This window comes from Bubalus bubalis, chromosome 5, assembly GCF_019923935.1.
Source record: "Bubalus bubalis isolate 160015118507 breed Murrah chromosome 5, NDDB_SH_1, whole genome shotgun sequence".
NCBI lineage: Eukaryota > Metazoa > Chordata > Mammalia > Artiodactyla > Bovidae > Bubalus > Bubalus bubalis.
Genome location: NC_059161.1, coordinates 75,696,597 through 75,718,460, shown reverse-complemented (window position 1 = coordinate 75,718,460; position 21,864 = coordinate 75,696,597). Strand labels below are relative to the sequence as shown.

Below are 21,864 nucleotides of genomic sequence, written 5' to 3'. Positions count from 1 at the left end.
TCTGATCCCTGAACACAATGTATTTCTCCATCAATTTGTGTCATCTTTGATATCTTTCATCAGTGTTTTATAGCTTTCTATATATAAGTATTTTGTTTCTTTAGGTAGACTTACTCCTAAGTATTTTATTCCTTTCATCACAATGGTGAATGGGATCGCTTCCTTAATTTCTCTTTCTGTTTTCTCATTGTTAATGTATAAGAATGCAAGGGATATCTGTGTATTAATTTTATATCCTGAAACTTTACTGTATTCATTTCTTAGCCCCAGTAATTTTCTGGTGGTGTCTTTAGGATTTACTATGTAGAGAATCATGTCATCTGCAAACAGTGAGATCTTTAGTTCTTCTTTTCCAATCTGGATTCCTTTTATTTCCATTTATACGGTGATTACTGTCACTAAAACTTTCAAAACTAGGTTGAATAGTAGTGGTGAGAGTGGGCACCCTTGTCTTGTTCCTGATCTTATGGGGAATGCTTTTAATTTTTTGCCATTGAAGATAATGTTTGCTGTGGGCTTATCATATATGGCTTTTATTATGTTGAGGTATGTTCCTTTTATGCCTGCTTTCTGGAGAGTTTTTATCATAAATGGATTTTGAATTTTTTTTAAAGGCTTTATTTGCATATATTGAGATAATTATATGGTTTTTATATTTTAATTTGTTAATGTGGTGTATCACATTGATTGATTTACAAATATTGAAGAAACCTTGCATCCCTGGAATAAAACCCACTTGGTCTTGATGTGTGATTTTTCTAATATGTTGCTGGATTCTGTTTGCTAGAATTTTGTTGAAGAGTTTAGTGTCTATGTTCATCAGCGATATTGGCCTGTAGTTTTCTTTCTTTGTGGCATCTTTGTCTGATTTTGGAATTAGGATGATGGTGACCTCATAGAATGAATTTGGGAGTTTATCTTCTTCTGCAATTTTCTGAATAATTTGAGTAGGATCAGTTCACTTCAGTTCAGTCACTCAGCTATGTCCGACTCTTTGTGGCCCCACGAATTTCAGCACACCAGGCCTCCCTATCCATCACTAATTCCCGGAATACACCCAAACTCATGTCCATCGAGTGGGTGATGCCATCCAGCCATCTCATCCTCTGTCGTCCCCTTCTCCTCCTGCCCCCAATCCCTCTCAGCATCAGGGTCTTTTCCAATGAGTCAACACTTCGCATGAGGTGGCCAAAGTATTGCAGTTTCAGCTTTAGCATCATTCCTTCCAAAGAACACCCAGGACTGATTTCCTTTAGAACGGACTGGTTGGATCTCCTTGCAGTCCAAGGGACTCTCAAGAGTCTTCTCCAACACCACAGTTCAAAAGCATCAATTCTTCAGCGCTCAGCTTTCTTCACAGTCCAACTTTCACATTCATACATGACCACTGGAAAAACCATAGCCTTGACTAGACGAACCTTTGTTGACAAAGTAATGTCTCTGCTTTTGAATATGCTATCTAGGTTGGCCATAAGTTTCCTTCCAAGGAGTAAGCGTCTTTTAATTTCATGGCTGCAATCACCATCTGCAGTGATTTTGGAGCCCCCAAAAATAAAGTCTGACACTGTTTCCACTGTTTCACCATCTATTTCCCATGAAGTGATGGGACCAGATGCCATGATCTTAATTTTCTGAATGTTGAGCTTTAAGCCAACTTTTTCATTCTCCTCTTTCACTTCCATCAAGAGGCTTTTCAGATCCTCTTCACTCTCTGCCATAAGGGTGGTATCATCTGCATATCTGAAGTTATTGATATTTCTCCTGGCAATCTTGATTCCAGCTTGCACTTCTTCCAGTCCAGCGTTTCTCATGATGTACTCTGCATATAAGTTAAATGAGCAGGGTGACAATATACAGCCTTGACATACTCCTTTTCCTATTTGGAAACAATCTGTTGTTCTATGTCCAGTTCTAAATGTTGCTTCCTGACCTACATATAGGTTTCTTAAGAGGCAGGTCAGGTGGTCTGGTATTCCTATCTCTTTCAGAAATTTCCACAGTTTCTTGTGATCCACACAGTCAAAGGCTTTGGCATAGTCAATAAAGCAGAAATAGATGTTTCTGGAACTCTCTTGCTTTTTCAGTGATCCAGCGGGTGTTGGCCATTTGATCTCTGGTTCCTCTGCTTTTTCTAAAACCAGCTTGAACATCTGGAAAGTTCACGGTCCCCGTATTGCTGAAGTCTGGCTTGGAGATTTTTGAGCATTACTTTACTAGCGTGTGAGATGAGTGCAATTGTGCGGTAGTTTGAGCAGTCTTTGGCATTGCCTTTATTTGGGATTGGAATAAAAACTGACCTTTCCAGTCCTTTGGCCACTGCTGAGTTTTCCAAATTTGCTGGCATAATGAGGGCAGCACTTTCACAGCATCATCTTTCAGGATTTGAAATAGCTCACCTGGAAGTCCATCACCTCCACTAGCTTTGTTCATAGTGATGCTTTCTAAGGCCCACTTGACTTCACATTCCAGGATGTCTGGCTCTAGGTGAGTGATCACACCATCATGGTTATCTTGCTCGTGAAGATCTTTTTCGTATACTTCTGTGTATTCTTGCCACCTAGGTGTTAGCTTTTCCCTATAGTTTTGATAGAATTCACCTGTGAAGCCATCTGGTCCTTGGATTTTGTTTGCTGAAAGAATTTTTATTCCATTTTCTATTTCTGTGCTTGTGATGGGTCTGTTAAGACCCTCTATTTCTTTCTGCTTCAGTTTTGAAATGTTCTACTTTTCTAAGAATTCATCCATTTCTTCAAAGTTGTCCATATTATTGGCATATAGTTGCTAATAGTAGTCTCTTATTATCCTTCATATTTCTGTGTTGTCTGTTATGATCTCTCCATTTTCATTTCTAATTTTGTTGATTTGATTCTTCTCTCTCTCTCTCTTTTTTTCCTTGATGAGTCTGGCTAATGGTTTCTCTCTTTTATTTATCCTCTCAAAGAGCCAGCTTTTAGTTTTGCTGATTTTTTCTATAGTCTCCTTTGTTTCTTTTTCATTTATTTCTGCCCTAATGTTTATGATTTATTTCCTTCTACTAACACTGGGGTTCTGAATTTTTTCTTTTTTAGTTGTTTTAAGTGTCAAATTAGGTTATTTATTTAACTTTTCTCTTCTTTCTTGAGGTAAGATGTAATGCTGCACTACTTTGACTGAATCCCATAGCTTTGGGGTTGTTGTGTTTTCATTTTCATTTGTTTCTGCACATATTTTGATTTCCTTGTTGATTTCTTACATGATTTGTTGGTTTTTCAGAAGCATGTTATTTAACCTCCATATGTTGGTATTTTTAATAGTTTTTGTCCTGAAGTTGACATCTAATATTAGTGCATTGTGATCAGAAAAGATTCTTGGAATTGTTTTCTTTTTTTTGGAATTTGCTAATGCTAGATTTATGGTTCAGGATGTGATCTGTCCTGGAGAATGTTCTGTACTCACTTGCAAAAAAGGTGAAATTCATTTTTGGGGGGTGCAGTGTCCAATAGATATTAATTAGGTCTAACTGTTCCATTGTATCATTTAAAGCTTGTGTTTCCTTGATAATTTTCTGTTTAGTTGATCTAACCATAAGTGTGAGTGGGGTATTAAAGTCTCCCACTATTATTATGTTACTGTTAATACCCCCTTTCATACTTGTTAGCATTTGCCTTAGGTATTGAGGTGCCTTTTTGTTGGGTGCATATATATTTATAATTGTGATATCTTCTTCTTGGATTGAGCCTTTGATCATTATGTAGTGTCTTTTGTTGTCTTTTTTCAAGCCCTTTATTTCAAAATCTATTTTACCTGATATGAGTATTGCTACCCCTGCTTTTTTTTGGTCTCCATTTGCATGAACTATCTTTTCCAGCCCTTCACTCTCAGTCTGTATGTTTCCCTTGGTTTGAGGTGGGTCTCCTGTAGACAGCATATAGAGGGGTTTTGTTTTTGTATCTATTCAGCCAGTCTTTGTCTTTTGGTTGGTGCATTCAACCCATTTACATTTAAGGTAATTATTGATAAATATGATGCAGTTGCCATTTACTTTGGGACAACATTTTAAATTTTTTCCATTAAATGATACAATGTCCTGGTATGGACCTCTTCAGGTTCATCTCTTTAGGGGACTGTCTGATTTCAAAACCTGAATGTCTGTTTCCTTCCCCAGGTTAGAAAAGTTTAGCTATTATTTCTTCAAATAAGTCTCTGTCTCTCTCTATTTTAGATCCCTATAATGAGAATGGTACTTCACTTGATGTTGTCCCAGATGTCTGTTAACCTAACCTCATTTTTAAAATTCATTTTTCTTTTTCCTATGCTATTTGGGAAGTTTCTACTATCCTGTCTTCCAGACCTCTGATCCATTCTTCTGAATCCTCTAATCTGCTATTGAATTTTTTTTTAGTGTATTTTTCATTTCAGTGTTGTATCCTTCAGCACTGCGTAGTTAATCTTTATATTTTCTTATTCTTAAAATTCTGTTTTCATCCATTCTTCTCTAGAGTCCATTGAACATCTTTATGGTCATTACCTTGCATGCTTTCTTGGGTAGATTTCTTATCTTAACTTTGATTAGTGACTTTTCTGAGATTTTGTCTGGTTTCTTCATTTGGAATGCATTTCTCTGTCTCATTATTTACCTAACTCTGTGTTTATTTCTAAGAGTTAATTATATTCCTGATCTTAGAGAAGTGGTCTTATGTAGAAGTCTATAGGGCCCAACAGAATGGTCCCCTCTGTAGGATTTGGGCTGCAGATCTAGATGCTATAGGGGTGCCCTTCTGTTGTGTCAGTGCCAACTACTCTGGGTACACTGGTAGGAAAGGGTTCCACCTCCTCCTCTGTTGGCTGCCAGACTCTGCCTCATGTAGTGGCTGCCAGCCTACTCATAGGCAGGATGAAGTGCTGATGGAGGTGGCTTCAGGGCCTAAACATACTTGAGCTGGTGATATCACACCCAAGAGCAGGGTGAGATGCAGGTGTAGCAGCTGTGGAGCCCAGTGGAATTTGGGGTTGGTGCTGTCATGCTGGTGAGTTGTTTAGCCTCTGGTGCTAGTAAGCTATATATGTGTGTGTTAGGGAGAACTCTAAAGTGGCACTTGTCTCCCATGATGGCTGACACCAGTATCTAGGATCCCAATCGTCTTCTATATCTCTAGAAGTTTCACGAAGATAAACAGGTTAGTCTAACCCAAGCTTCTTTCCCATTGATGCCTCTTTACTGGGACACAAAGCATGTGAGATTTTTGTGTGCCTTTAAAGAACAGAAACTCTCTTTCCTTAAGCCCTCTGGCTTTCTTGTGCACAAATTACTCTGGACTTCTAAGTCAGAATTTCTGGGGGCTTATCTTTTCAGACCATGACTCCCAGGCTGGGCAGCCCAGTTGTCCCTTCATCCTTGGCCTTTGATCATTAGGAATAAAATTTGCATAAACATAAATTTTACCTGTTATTGACACAGCAGCTCAAAGAGTTTGTCTGTGTTTCACATCATAAGTGAAAGAGTGTTCATCAGTTCATAAACGGAAACTGTGATTTACTGTTTCAAGATAAATTGGAAGAGACAGAGAGGACTTCATCTTGCTGATCCATACAAAGCTTGTGTGAAAACACAACAACTCAAAACCTATGGGATGCAGCAAAGCAGTTCTAAAAGGGAAGTTTATAGGAAGAAACAAGGAAAACATCAAATAGACAACCTAATTTACACCTAAAACAACTCAATAAAGAAGGGCAGAAAACAAACCCCAAGTAAGTAGAAGGAAAGAAATTCTAAAGGTAAGAGCAGAAATAAATGAAAAAGAAGGGATGTGAACAACAGTAAAGACTAATAAAACTAAAAGCTGCTTCTTTGAGAAGATAAACAAAATTGACAGGCAATTAGGCAAACTCATCAAGAAAAAATGGGAGAATCAAATCAACAATATTAGGAATGAGAAAGGAGAGATTACAACAGAAATACAAATAATCATAAGAAGCTATTATGAGCAAATATTTGCCAATAAAATGGACAACCTGAAATAAATAGATATATTCTTAGAAAAACTCAATCTTCCAAGGCTGAACCAGGAAGAAATTGAAATTATGAACAAGCCAATTACATGCACTGAAATCGAAAATGTGATTAAAAAAAATCTCAAAAAATTAAAGCACAGGGCCTGATGGTTTCACAGGTGAGTTCTCTCAAATATTTAAAGAAGAGCTAATAATATTCTTATAAAACTTTTTCAAAAAACTGCAGACGAAGGAGCACATCCAAACTCATTCTACAAGGCCATCATCATCCTTATACCAAAACCAGACAAAGACAACACAAAAAAGGAAATTACAGGCCAATATCACTGATGAAAATAGATGGAAAAATCCTCAACAGAACACTAGCAAACAGAATTCAAAAATACATTAAAGAGATAGTACATCATGATATGGAGAAAACAATGGCACTCCACTCCAGTACTCTTGCCTGGAAAATCCCTTGGATGGAGGAGCCCAGTGGGCTTCCATCTATGGGGTCGCTAAGAGTTGGACACAACTGAGAATCTTCAATTTCACTTTTCACTTTCATGCATTGGAGAAGGAAATGGCAACCCACTCCAGTGTTCTTGCCTGGAGAATCCCAGGGACAGAGGAGCATGGTGGGCTGCCATCTATGGGGTTGCATAGAGTCGGACACAACTGAAGCGACTTAGCAGCAGCACACCATGATAGCAACCATCAAGTTTGGTTTATCCCAGGGATGCAAGCATTCTTCAGTATACACAAGTCCATCAGTGTGATATAACATATTAACAAATTGCAAGATAAATCCATATGGTAAACAAAATAAATACAGAAAAATTCTGAAAATTTTCAACACCCATTTATGACAAATATTCTTCAAAAAATGAGCAAAGAGGGAAACTACCTCAACATAATAAAGGCCATATATGAGAAACCCAGAGCAGACATTATTCTCGATGGTGAAAAACTGAAAGCATACCCTCTAACATCAGGAAAAGACAAGGGAGCCCACTGTCACCACTATTAGTCAGCATTGTTTAGAAGCCTTAGCTACAGCAGAAGAGAAAAAGAAATAAAAAGAATCCAGATTGGAAAAGAAACAGAAAAACTCTCATTGTTTGCACACAGATGATACTGCACATAGAAAACCCAAAAGATACTATCAGAAAATTACAAGAGGTGATCAGTGAATTTAGCAAAGTGACAGGATACAAAATGAATACACAAAAATCACTTGAATCCCTATGTACTAACAATGAAACATCAGAAAGAGAAATTAAGGTATCAATCCTATTTACCATTGCAAAAAAAAAAAAAAAAAGAATAAAATGCCTAGGAATAAACCTATGTAAGGAGAAATAAGAGCTGTATACAGAAAAGTATAAGACACTGAGGAAAGAAATCAAAGACAACATAAACAGATGGAGAGTTATTCCATTATCTGGGGTTGGAAGAATCAACATTGTGAAAATGACTATGCCACCAAATATAATCTACAGCTTCAATGCCACGTGTATCAAATTCCCAGTGGTGTTTTTCACAGAACTAGAACAAAAAGCCTCATAATTCATAGGGAAACATAAAAGACCTGAATAACCAAAGCAATCTTGAGAAAGAAAAATACAGCTAGAAGAATCAACCTTCCTGACTTTGAATTGACTACAAAGCTATAGTCATCCAGACAGTATGGCACTGGCAGAAAAATGGAAATATAGACCAATGGAACAAGATAGAAAGTCCAGAAATAAACCCACACAGCTATGAATAATTTATGTTTGAAAAGGAGCAAGAATATACAATGGGGCAAAGAGAGTCTCTTCTATAAGTGCTGCTGGGAAAACTTGACAACTACATGGAAAAAAAAATGAAATTAGACTACTTCCTAACACCATACACAAAGATAAACTCAAAATGGATGGAAAACACAGGCAGAACACCTTATGTCATAAATCACAGCAAGATCCTCTATGACCCACCTCCTAGAGTAGTCGGAAAAAAAAAAAAAAAAGATAATCAAGTGGGACATAATTAAACTTAAAAGCTTATTCACAACAAATGAAATTATTAATAAGGTGAAAAGACAATGCACAGAATGGGAAAAAATAACAGCAAATGAAACAACTGACAAAGGATTAATTTCAAAAAGATGCAAGCAACGCATATAAATCAATACCAAAAAACCAAACAACCCAATAAAAAAGTGTGAAAAAGACCTAAACAGACATTTTCCCAAAGACCTAAAATGGCTAATAAACACATGAATAGATGCCCAACATTACTCATTATTAGAGAAATTCAAATCAAATCTATAATGAGATATCACTTCACACCAGTCAGAATGGCCATCATCAAAAAGTCTACAAACAATAAATGCTGGAGAGGGTGTGGAGAAAAGGGAACCCACTTGCATTGTTGGTGGGAATGTGAATTGATACAGCCACTATAAAGAACAGTATGGAGAGTCCTTACAAAATGAGGAATAAAACCATTGTATGACCCACTAATCACACTCCTAGGTATATACCCTGAGGAAACCAAGATAGAAAAAGACCCATGCACCACAATGTTCACTGCAGTTCCATTTACAACAGCTAGGACATGGAAGCAACATAGATGTTCATTGACAGATGAATAGATAAAGAAGCTGTGCTACATATATGGAATATATGGAATATTACTCAGCCATAAAAAGAAATGCACTTGTCAGTCCTAAAGAGGTGGATGAACATAGAACCTAGTATACAGAGTGAAGTAAATCTGAAAAAGAAAAACAAATATCATATAGTAACACATATACATGGAATCTAGAAGTATTGTACTGAAAAACCTGTTTGCACAGCAGAAATAGAGACATGGTTCACATATTGCTGAAGCCTGGCTTGGAGAATTTTGAGCATTACTTTACTAGCGTGTGATATGAGTGCAATTCTGCGGTAGTTTGAGCATTCTTTGGCATTGTCTTTCTTTGGGATTGGAACGAAAACTGACCTTTTCCAGTCCTGTGGCCACTGCCGAGTTTTCCAAATTTGCTGGCATACTGAGTGCAGCACTTTCATAGCATCATCTTTCAGGATTTGAAATAGCTCAACTGGAATTTCATCAGCTCCACCTGCTTTGTTCGTAGTGATGCTTTCTAAGGCCCACTTGACTTCACATTCCAGGATGTCTGGCTCTAGGTGAGTGATCATACCATCGTGATTGTTTTGGTCGTGAAGATCTTTTTGGTACACTTTTTCTGTGTATTCTTGCCACCTCTTCTTAATATCTTCACCTTGCTTATTTAACTTATAAGCAGAGTACATTCTGAGAAACACTGGGCTGGAAGAAGCACAAGCTGGAATCAAGATTGCCGGGAGAAATATCAATAACCTCAGATACGCAGATGACATCACCCTTTTTGCAGAAAGTGAAGAGGAGCTAAAATGCCTCTTGAGAAAAGTGAAAGAAGAGAGTGAAAAAGTTGTCTTAAACCTCAACATTCAGGAAACTAAGATCATGGCATCTGGTCCCATCACTTCATGGGAAATAGATGGGGAAACAGTGGAAACAGTGTCAGACTTTATTTTTTGGGGCTCCAAAATCACTGTAGATGGTGACTTCAGACATGAAATTAAAAGACGCTTACTCCTTGGAAGAAAAGTTATGACCAACCTAGATAGCATATTCAAAAGCAGAGATATTACTTTGCCAACAAAGGTCTGTCTAGTCAAGGCTATGGTTTTTCTAGTGGTCATGTATGGATGTGAGAGTTGGACTGTGAAGAAGGCTGAGCACCGAAGAATTGATGCTTTTGAACTGTGGTGTTGGAGAAGACTCTTGAGAGTCCCTTGGACTGCAAGGAGATCCAACCAGTCCATTCTGAAGGCGATCAGCCCTGGGATTTCTTTGGAGGGAATGATGCTGAAGCTGAAGCTCCAGTACTTTGGCCACCTCATGCGAAGTGTTGACTCATTGGAAAAGACTCTGATGCTGGGAGAAATTGGGGACAGGAGGGAAAGAGGACGACAGAGGATGAGATGCCTGGATGGCATCACCGACTCAATGGACCTGAGTTTGACTGAACTCCGGGAGTTGGTGATGGACAGGGAGGCCTGGCGTGGTATGATTCATGGGGTCGCAAAGGGTCGGACATGACTAAGCGACTTAACTGAAATGAATAGCGACACAGACACTGAGAACAGACTTATGGGCATGGCTGCCAGGGAGGAAGTAGAGGGTGGGATGGATGAAGAGAGTTAGCATGCAAATTCACACTACCATATGTAAAATAGACAGTCAATGGGGATTTGCTGTGGCTCGGGGAGCTCAAACTAGAGCTCAGTAACAACCTAGAAGGGTGGAATGGGCAGGGAGCTGGGAGGGATGTTCATGTGGGAGGGGACATGAGTAAATCCATGGCTGATTCTTGTTGATGTTTGGTATAAACCAACATAATACTGTAAATCTTTCAATTAAAAATAAATAAATATAAAATAAACAACCACCCACCCCCAAAATTCCATATGCCAAAGGGCCCAAGAGGAGGCTCGCTCATGCATGCATGAGGTAAAAGGCAGACCGATATCTGTCTTGACTGTGATGTCTACAGTGGCTCATGAACCATTGCAATTCCCTCTCAGCTGCACTCCAGGAGTCCTGGAACCTATTTTAAAAATTCATGCATGGAGCTAATCCTTCTGTGAAAGCCTAAGTTTTCACAGGAGGACCTCTGTCTGCTTCATTCACCTACCCTTCCAACTTGTGGCCAGATCCCTGTGGTTACAATTGACTTAGAGGGAAGAACAACCATTGACAGACCATCAGTGAGCTTGCATAGAAATTTGGCTTAAATCTATGACCCAGTACAGAAACACAAGATTAAGATGTAGTGCTACTTTGGGGGAAACAAATGACAGGCTGTCAGTACAATTTCTGGTGTACTAATGTGTCTAGACAAGAGATGAAGCATAGAAATTCTGACAAAACAGGGATGAGAAGTTACAGATGCTGCTAAGTCACTTCAGTCGTGTCCAACTCTGTGCGATCCAATAGAGCACAGCCCACTAGGCTCCTCTGTCCCTCGGATTCTCCAGTCAAGAACACTGGAGTGGGTTGCCATTTCCTGCTCCAATGCATGAAAGTGAAAAGTGAAAGTGAAGTCGCTCAGTCGTGTCCGACTCCTAGCGACCCCATGGACTGCAGCCTACCAGGCTCCTCCATCCATGGGATTTTCCAGGCAAGAGTACTGGAGTGGGTTGTCATTGCCTTCTCCAGAAGTGTCAGCAGGTGCCACTATAGAAGATGTGAGATAGCTGCAAAGTCTTTAGCCATGTTGAAGGAAGTTATTTCTCACCCAAAAGAGACTGGCACTTTAATTAGAAAACAGCACCACAAAACTTCAAGGAATATGAACCCAAAGTATTATGACACCAAGAAAGTATAAAAATCTTCAGTATTCACCTCTGAAGATTTGAGATCTGTGATTTATCCAAGGAAGAATTCAAAATAGCTGTTTTAAATAACTCAGTGTGCTGCAGAAAATACAGTAGATCTCATGATGTACTCTGATGTACTCTGCATATATGTTAAATAAGCAGGGTGACAATATGCAGCCTTGATGTACTCTTTTCCTACCTGGAACCAGTCTGTTGTGCCATGTCCAGTTCTAACTGTTGCTTCCTCACCAGGAATTTACTAAGGAGGCTTCATTTGGATCTAAGAATATTTCTCAGCAGAAACCTAGTGGGCCAGGAGAAAGTGGGATGATAGATTCCAAGTGCTGAAATAGAAAATTGCCAAAGAAGAATATTTGAAAATATCCTTCAGAAAAGAAAAGAATAATAAAAAAAAAGAATATAAAGACTTCACCAGACCAACAAATACTGATAAAATTGAACACAGCTAGACCTTCCTTGAAGAGAACATGGCAACCCACTCCAGTATTCTTGCCTGGAGAACCCCATGGACAGAGAACCTGGCAGGCTGCCACCCATAGGGTCACAAAGAATCAGACACAACTGAGGTAACTGAGCAGGCACACAGACCTTCCTTACTGAAACACTAAAAGGAATTATTCAAGCTAAAGTAAAATAATGCTAATGAATTCCATGAAAATACGTAGTACACTGGTAAATTTAAGTGCACATTCACATTCAGAACACTATAGTACTTTGATATGGAATGTTAAACAACTATTTAAGAGTTAAAGTGCAAGAATATAAAAGTAACTATAGCTACAATTATCTATTTAATTAAGTACAGTCTATAAAAAGAGGCAAATCATGACATCAAAAAGATAAAATGGAGAAGGGGAAAAGGAAGGAGATTTAATATATGGTTGTGTTCATATATTATTAGCATAAAACACACTGCTCTCTCTGAAAGATGCTTTATGTAAATCTCATGGTAAACAAAGTAGGAATCCATACTAGATTCACACTGGTGAAGAGAAGTTTATTAAATGCATACTATTATAAAGTTATAGTAGTATTGTTACACTATTATAACAAAAATCATGAATTCAAAAGGCAAGCAGTCTGAGGAAAGGGATTAGGGAACTATAAAACATCCTGTTACAAAAGACAGTATTAATGCATCCTTATCTATCAATAATTACTGTAAATATAAAGGAATGCATGAGTGCATGCTACATAGCTACTGTTGTGTCTGACTCTTTGAGACTCAATGGACTGTAGCCCACCAGGCTCCTCTGTCCATGGGATTTCCCAGGCAAGAATACTGGAGTGGATTGCCATTTCCTTGTCCACTGTTTTCTTCTATCTCAATGAAATTCTTAAGCAATTACTTTGAATTACTAATCATAAAAATCGTCCATATCCATTTTTGGGGGTAAGTAACTGAAAAACTATTGTGTTTCTCTGTTAACATTTTAGTCCTTTGATGTCTGTGTCCCTTGAAGTCTCAGGTTGGTGTGTTTGCATTTAAAGAAGCAGTCACTCCCTTCGGTCTTTACAGACTGACCTGAGGAGGGAAGTACACTGTCACATTGATAGGGATTTTGAGACTTTTCAGACCTTTTTTAAGGAGACACCTGTCCCATGTACTCAATTCCTCCTAGGAGAGAATTCTGAAGCTCATATGCTTCTACCAATGCAGCAAAGACAGTCTCTGTGCCAACAGTTTCCTGGCTGCTTCCCTGGGGGCAATGCCAAATGCTCACATTCCTGTGCTTTCTCACAGACCCACAGGGACAGGTTGGCTTCTAGATGTACCACAGGCCATCTGCAAAGGTTTAGATGCCACCGTGGGGACCTAGTCAGCTGGCCCTGGGGAGGGGGATGTGGATGAGATGAGGGGTCCAGGGGTGAGCAGGACCACAAGCATGGTGTCTGCAATGGTTTGGGGCTCCCTGGTGGGGTCTCCATGTGGTCAGTAGGACCCATGTCCCTTGAAGAATTCTAGCCCTGGATGCTGTGCTCCTGGCCTCTCCCCACCCTCCAGCCATGCAGGTGACCCCAGTGTGCTGGATAAAGGCAGAGAGAAGAGGGCTGGAAGATGAGGATGCTGCCCTTGCTCACATGCTCTTATTTTCCCCACAGGTAAAATCCTGTGCTGAGAGATCTGTCTTGGCACTAAGCAGTGCCACTTCAGGGGCAAAATGAGGCTACTGCTCTAACCCTCAGTGAGGCATCCAGTCTTCAAACTTTGTGCTTTAGCAGCATGCTGTCATGTCTCTGCTAGACTCCGGACCCCCTGCAAAGATCCTCTTATCCACAAATGATGGTCAAAGTCTGTGTTTATATTAGGAGAGACAGTGAGACTCCTGCCATCTTTCTGACCTCACTCTGCTTTTACAGGTTTCTTCTTTGTGGATATTTTCCTATTTTCTTGACTAATGTCTATCAATACATGTATTTTGCTATATGCTTATCAAGAAGCCTATAGGTACACTCATAGACACTTGTAAACAATAAAATTAAATAGGTCCTTTGGCAAAACAAGAATTTGATATAAACTTTTGGAGTGTATAATACAGCTGAGTCTTAGAAAATTATGAACACACTGGGATCTCAGCCCAGTTTACTCACTGACATGGATGCATCTGGGAGGAGGAGACCAGCCACTCTCTGTGCAGGTCATTGTGTTCTGATTATTTTGAAGACTGTAGCCTTCATAGCAGTGAACTCTTACAGTTTCACCCTGTACAACTTTTTTTTTCACTACTTGGGGTATATCCGTTTTCCAAATTATTGAAAATACATTCTCCTAAGGATCATAAAAATAATATGATAAAAAAATAAATTTGTTAAAATAGAACCTTAAAGATTAACCTTCTAGAATTTAAATGTGAATGCAGTAGTATTCAAATATAATACATAACAATAAAAATGAAACTACTATCACATTTGTTAAAAATGAAAACATTCAATATTATTTTTCTTTAGTTTATGATTAAAGTATTATAAATGATGCAGATATTCTTATAAAGTCTCTATCTCACAGGATTTACATGAAGAGCCTCTAGTAAAGGGAAGACCTATTTGCATGTTTTTTTTTCATAGAACTTATCCCTTGTCCTTACTGTTGTTACACAACACTTAACTGTACACAGTTGTATACTTTTTTATCTTGACTCTTTCAAAGATTTATGCATATAAACTTAAATAAGTTTACTTACTGAGGAATGGTTCTTCTGGAGACCATCCTTCTGCTGTGCAAGCCAGGTAATCCCAGGAATATTGTGAAAGAGGCACAAAATACTGGTCAGTTATAGAGAAACTTGATTTACACGTGCTGGAAAGTATCCACTGTATGAACCATATAGCCGTCCGTGTTTTATTACTGGATATTTACAGTGTTTCCCTTGGAATAAAAAAATAGAAATAATGTTTTACCTCATTATATAATCAAATTAGAAATTAACATTACCTATATGAATTACATTCTTATTCAGTTAATTACACTCACTACATGATGGTTTCTAGGAAAAGAAAAGTTATAGAAAATTCAGATGATTGAAGTATGTAAAGAGGTCCTTGATATTGAAGGTCAAATTATGTCTTGTAAGTCATATCATATAAAATTTGCATGTGGATTCTCTTGATAGAAAACTATAGAGACTTATTAAATGAATTTTCCTTAAGTGCAAAAGTGCTAACCATGTTTGACTAAATTAGCATCTTAGTCAAGAGATGAAAGTACCGATTTTACCTTGTGTTTCAACTGACTTCTTTTTCTTTCTTTTCCATTCTCATCAGAAACCAAAATCCTGACACTTCTTCTCAGACCGTCAATGTAGAAAGAAAACAGTGTTTGTTTGTTTTTTTTTTTTCCCCAATTAACATTCATCACTTTAATTTTCTGTTTTTTGGAAACGTGATATATGTCAGTTCGGTTCAGTTCAGTTCAGTCGCTCAGTTGTGTCCGACTCTTTGCAACCCCATGAATTGCAGCACACCAGGCCTCCCTGTTCATCACCCACTCCCGGAGTTCACTCAAATTCACGTCCATCGAGTCTCTCTATATATATTGAGTCGGTGATGCCATCCAGCCATCTCATCCTCTGTCGTCCCCTTTTCCTCCTGCCCCCAATCCCTCCCAGCATCAGAGTCTTTTCCAATGAGTCAACTCTTTGCATGAGGTGGCCAAAGTACTGGAGTTTGAGCTTTAGCATGAACACCCAGGACTGATCTCCTTTAAAATGGACTGGTTGGATCTCCTTGCAGTCCAAGGGACTCTCAAAAGTCTTCTCCAACACCACAGTTCAAAAGCATCAATTCTTCGGTGCTCAGCTTTCTTCATAGTCCAACTCTTGCATCTATACATGATAACTGGAAAAACCATAGCCTTGAATAGAAGGACCTTTGTTGGCAAAGTAATGTCTCTGCTTTTTAATATGCTATCTAGGTTGGTCATAACTTTTCTTCCAAGGAGTAAGTGTCTTTTAATTTCATGATTGCAGTCACCATCTGCAGTGATTTTGGAGCCCCAAAAAATAAAGTCTGACACTGTTTCCGTTGTTTCCCCATCTATTTCCCATGAAATGATGGGACCAGATGCCATGATCTTAGTTTTCTGAATGTGGAGCTTTAAGCCAACTTTTTCACTCTCCTCTTTCACTTTCATCAAGAGGCTTTTTAGTTCCTCTTCACTTTCTGCCATAAGGGTGGTGTCATCTGCATATGTGAGGTTATTGATATTTCTCCCGGCAATCTTGATTCCAGCTTGTGCTTCTTCCAGCCCAGCGTTTCTCATGATGTACTCTGCATATAAGTTAAATAAGCAGGGTGACAATATTTAGCTTCTTCTTTTTACTGGTCTCTTCAGCATCTAATTTCTGCCCTGACACAAGGGAGCGATGGTGGTCACTTTTTCAGACTCACTTGTTCAGCTGTGCTGTCGGGAGGGATCAACACTACAAACAAATATCACTGGCGTGTGTGGGAAGTGCTCACAGGGTTTCAGCTGCCCTGGGCTTGCCCCCACTCACCATGTGTATGCTTTCATTCTACACTTCTCAGGCTCTATGTTGCTCTGCTGGGAACTATCTGAGCCAGGCCCTGGGTTGCATACACTTCCCAGGTCTAAGTTGCTCAGGTTCAGGTTCTCAGGTACTCCATAAAAGTGCAGACTTGGTTGGGCCTGCATTTGGTGCCCTTCCTAGGTCCGAGCAGCTCAGGTGACTAGGTGCTTGGTGAGCACAGTCACTCCCAGGTAGGGGGTGCATCTTATCGCCTTCCGCATCCCAGCCGCTCAGTTTTCTGAGTGGACAATGGATGCTCCTTCTCAGGTGTGCCGGGTGTCTCTTATGGGGAGCTGATCTCTGGCTGTGACCCTCCTGGTAGATGTCAACCATCCAGAATCCCAAGTAGTCTTGGTTACCAACAAAGCCTGCTTGCAGTTTGGTAAATGATGCCTTTCTGGGACCACTATTGCCCCCTTCTGGATCTGGCTGCCCCTGCCTGCCTGTCTCTGGCAGGGGATGGGTCAGTCCGCAGTCTGCTAGCTCTGTGAGCAGGCCTGGCAGAGTCTTAGGTTAGGGCTTTCATGGGATAGTTTCTCTCTCTCTCTCTCTCTCTCTCTCTCTCTCTCTCTCTCTCTCTCTTTCTGTCTCTCTCTGACTGTCCCACAGTCTGGGTTGCTATCTCACCTTAGTTCCCTCAGATTGCCCTCAGGGCATTCAGGCCCAGGCCTTACCCTAAGCAATGCATCCGGTTCCTCCCTGTCCAGCCCCTGCTTGCTAGTGGCAGAATCGAGCCTCTGGGCTGTTTCTCCGCTGAGAGTTGCCATTGGCAGGTAATTTAGGGGTTTTAATTATTAACTTCTTTATTTTTCCTCCTGGTTATGTTGCCCTCTGAGGTTCTAAGACTCACTACAGACCCGCCAGTGGGAGTGTTTCCTGGTGTTTGGAAACTTCTCTCTTTTTTAAGACTTCCTTGGACAGATCTCAGTCCCTACCTCTTTTGTCTCTCTTTTTATCTTTTATATTTTCTCCTACCTCCTTTCGAAGACAATGGGCTACCTTTCTGGGTGTCTGATGTCCTCTGCCAGCATTCAGAAATTGTTTTGTGGAATTTTCTCAGCGTTCAAATGTTCTTTCAATGAATTTGTGGGGGAGAAAATGGTCTCCCCGTCCTATTCCTCTGCCATCGTAGGACTGCCTCCCTTCATTTCTTTTTCATCTCTGCTCTGATCCCTATAATTTATTTCCATTTACTATTTTTGGCTTTTTGTTGTTGTTGCTGTTGTTCTTTTATCAGCTGATTTAGGTGTAGAGTTAGGTTGTCTATTTTATAATTTTCTTGTATCTTCAAGTAAGATTGCATTGTTATACACTTCCCTCTTAGAACTGCTTTGCTGCATCCCATAGGTTTTGTGTCATTGTGTTTTTGTTGTCATTTCTTTCTATGACTCTTTTGATTTCCCTTCTGATCTCTTCAGTTACCTCTTTATTATTTAGAAACGTATTGCTTATTACCCTTGCTTTTGTGTTTTTTGCAGTTCTTTCCCTGTAATTGATATCTAGTCTTGTAGCACTGTGGTCAGAGAAATTGTTTGGTACAATTTCAATGCTCTGAAATTTACTGAGGCATGATTTGTGGCCCAAGCTATGGTCTATCATGGAGAATGAATATTCCATGTGAACTTGAGAAGAAAGTGTATTCTTCTGCATTTTTGAATGGAAAATTCTGAAGATATCAATTAATCTAAATGGCCTAATGTTTGATTTAAAGTTTGTGTTTTCTTATTGATTTTCTGTGTTTCATGCTCTGTCCATTGGTATAAGCAGGGTGTTAAAGCCACATACAATTATTGTGCTATTCTTGAGCTCCATTTTTATATCTGATAGTATTTCCCTCATGCAAGGATGAGCTTCTATGTTGGATACATAGATATTTACAATTGTTATGTCTTCTTTATGGGTTGACCCCTTGATCATTATGCAGAGTCCTTTTTTATCTCTTGAAATATTATTTACTTTAAAGTGTATTATATCTGAAATGAGAATTGCCACTCTGGCTTCTTTTGATTTCCATTTCCATGGGTATCACTTTCCATCCTTTTGCTTTCAAACTGTATGTGTTTTTAGGTGTGAAATGGGTCTCTTGTGGGCAGCAAATATATGGGTCTTGTTTTTGTATCCATTCATCTAGTCTATATTTTTTGGTTGGATGATTTAGTTCATTTACATTTAAAGTAATTATAGATATATATACTTCTATTGACATTTTCTAAATTGTTTTTGTAGGTCTTTCCTTTCTTTTTTGTTTATGACTTATATAAGTCCCTTTAGTATTTGTTGTAATGCTGGATTGGTGGTCCTAAATTCTCTTAAATTTTGCTTTTCTGTAAAGCTTTTGATTTCTCCATTAGTTCTGAATGAGATCCCTACTAGATAGAGTAGACTTGATGGTAGATTTTTTTTTTTCCTTTCAGTATTTTAAATATATCCTGACATCACCTTCTGGCTTGCAGAGTCTCTGCTGGCTTGCAGAAAGATCTGCTGTTACTTGTATGGGTTTTCCATGGTATGTTACTTGTTTCTTTTCCCTTGATGCTTTTAATATTGTGTTTTATACTTTGTGCTTTTAATCTTTGTGTTTAATATCTGTTAGCTTGATTAGTATGTGTCTCAACATCTTTCTCCTGGGGTTTATCCTGTATTAGACTCTGCTTCTTGGATTTGATTGACTATTTCCTTTCCCATGTTGAGGAAGTTTTTAACTTTAATCTCCTCAAAAATGTTCTCAGTGCCTTTCTTTTTCTGTTCTTCTTCTGAGGCCCCTATAACTCAAACATTGGTGAGTTAAATCTGTCATAGGTTTCTTCTCATCCTTTTTCTTTTATTTTTCTCTTCAGCAGTTATTTCTGCCATTCTGTCTTCTAGCTCACTTATCTGTTCTTATACCTCAGTTACTCTACTATTGGTTCCTTCTAGAGTATTTTTAATTTCAGTAAATGTGTTATTCATTTTTCTTTATTATTTATATATTTATTTATTCTTTATTTCTTCTATGTCCTTGGTAATTGTATTAACTGTGTTAATTGTTTCTTGCATATTCTACATCCTATTTTTGAGGATTTGGAACATCTTTACTGTCATTATTCTGAATTATTTTTTGGTAGTTTTCTTATTTCCTCCTTGTTTATTTGGTCTTGTGAGTTTATACCTTGTTTCTTCATTTGTCCTATATTTCTGTGTCTTTTTTTGTTGTTGTTGTTGTTTGTTTTAATCTAACTTACTCCATTTGAAGTCTCCTTTTCCCAGACTTTAGGGATGTATCCCTTATTCCTTTTGGTTTTTGCTCTCAGTGGGAAAGGTTGTTTCAGCGGTTTGTGTTGATTTCTTGTTAGGGGTGCTTGAGCCTGTGTTGTAGTGGAGGAAGTGAGTGTTTTATTGTTTTTTTTTTTTTTTTTTTCCCTAATGAAGAAGTCTGTGTGAGGCAATATAATTTGGAGTGTCTGTGGGAATCCTGTGGCTGATATTATTTTTGTGGTTTTGTCTTGCCAGTTGATTGGGTTAAGTTTTCTAAAGAGTATGCCATTGGCAGCCCAGTGATACCAGGCTCTGTTTACAGTTCTAGGCCTTTGTGGATTTTATCAGTAATTAATTTCCTTAGTTTCCATGGGTGTGTGTGTGCAGTTAGGAGTTCTCTAGCAGTCTTGGATCTTGGACTCAATGCTCCCACCTCAGTGATTCAGTCTCAGGCAAAATCTCCCATCCTGAAATTCTGCATCTCTTCTTTTCACTTTTTATGTCTTATCTTTTGTCCTACCTCATTCCAGTGAGCTTAGCTCGCCACCCTGGAGGCCTGTGGTCTTCTATTGTCTCTTAGAGGCTGCTTTGTAAGCGTTGTTCAATATCTTAATGAGTTTTTGGTGTATTTGTGGGGAAGCTGGACACCTCCCCATTTTACTCCTCCGCCATTTTTTTCTACTTCTTTTCATGTATTGCTGTATTATATAAAATTGAGTAGAATTTTATATAAAATACCCTGTGCATTTAAGAAGTAACATAACATTTTTGTAAATGGCACAGTATTTAGAGACAGACTAGTAAGAATTTAAGTTTTGTCATAACAATGGGATAGATGTGAGGTCTTCAGTGATATACTATGAGTTGTGTGGCTTCCATCTCATGTGTGAAATATCTACAATCATATACTCAGTATATGAGCTTCCTTTCTATGGTCTTCCCTCATAGTTCATTAGTAAAGAATCTGCCTGCAACCCAGGAGATCCATGTTCAGTTCATGGGTTGTGAAGATCTCCTGGAGAAGGAAATGGCAACCCACTCCAGTATTCTTGCCTGGAGAATCCCATGGTCAGAAGAGCTTGGCATTCTACAGTCCATAGAGTCACAAGAGTCAGACATGACTTGGCAATTAAACCACCATCATACCCAGTAATAAGGCCCTTTGTGAAGATTGCACATATTAATTATACAATATCTTGAAATGTAGTATAGATTGTTATTAAAACTTAGTTTTTATTAATTTGTTATCTTCTTAGGCAATTATCTTGCCACTAAACATTCCTGTGGATACAAACTTCAAGGGAAGATAGACACGTAATCCTTACTAGCAAGTCATATCTCCAGATACAAACTGCGATTTCCTAACACTAAAATAAAGAAGCATATTATGGAGAATGGATTAGGAAATCACACACATAATTCTACAAATTACTTCATTAGAAAATGAAGTCTATCTTTTAAAGCAGGTTTAGGTTAATAGCAAATGTGCGTGGAAAATACAGAGTTCCCAAACTCCCCACCACACACACACACACACACACACAGAGTTTGAGATTTGTTTTAAGGATCTGGCTCATGTGATTATGAAGACTTGTAGTCTAAAACCTGAAGGGTAGGTGGTAGCCTGGAAAATTCAGGAAAGGTGTGTGTTGCAGGTTTTCCTTTGGAAATCTTGAGAGGCAGAGTTCCTATTCCTGGAAGGAGCTCAATATTTTCTCTTAAAACTTCCAACAGCATGGATAAAATACACCCATGCTATGAAAGATAATTTACTTTATTCAAAGTCTGTGATTAAATGTTAATCGGAAATGGCAACCCACTCCAGTGTTCTTGCCTGGAGAAACCCAGGGACAGGGGAGCCTGGTGGGCTGCGGTCTATGGGGTCGCACAGAGTCAGACACAACTGAAGCGACTTAGCAGCAACAGCAGCAGCATATCTTTAAGATGCCTTCAGAGAAACAGCCAAACGGGTTTGCCCAAGCTACTGAGTACTATAACCTGGCCAAATTGATACAAATTTAACCACCATACAAAATATCCAAGGTGAACTTGGATATTTAGTTCAGGAGACTGCCAACCCAATTATGGAAGATTCATCTAATTTCTTCTTGCTGATTGCATAAAATACGTGAGGTGAGTTGTAAATGGAAGAATGAATCATCAGTCATTAAGAAGTCAGTGGGATATAATTT

General features: G+C 38.8%; 1 pseudogene; it reads right to left on the bottom strand.

Moving 5' to 3' along the window:
- Positions 1-17,205, bottom strand: part of LOC102388943 — a 37,791-nt pseudogene extending 20,586 nt beyond the window's left edge.
- Between the last annotated feature and the right edge of the window lie 4,659 nt (positions 17,206-21,864).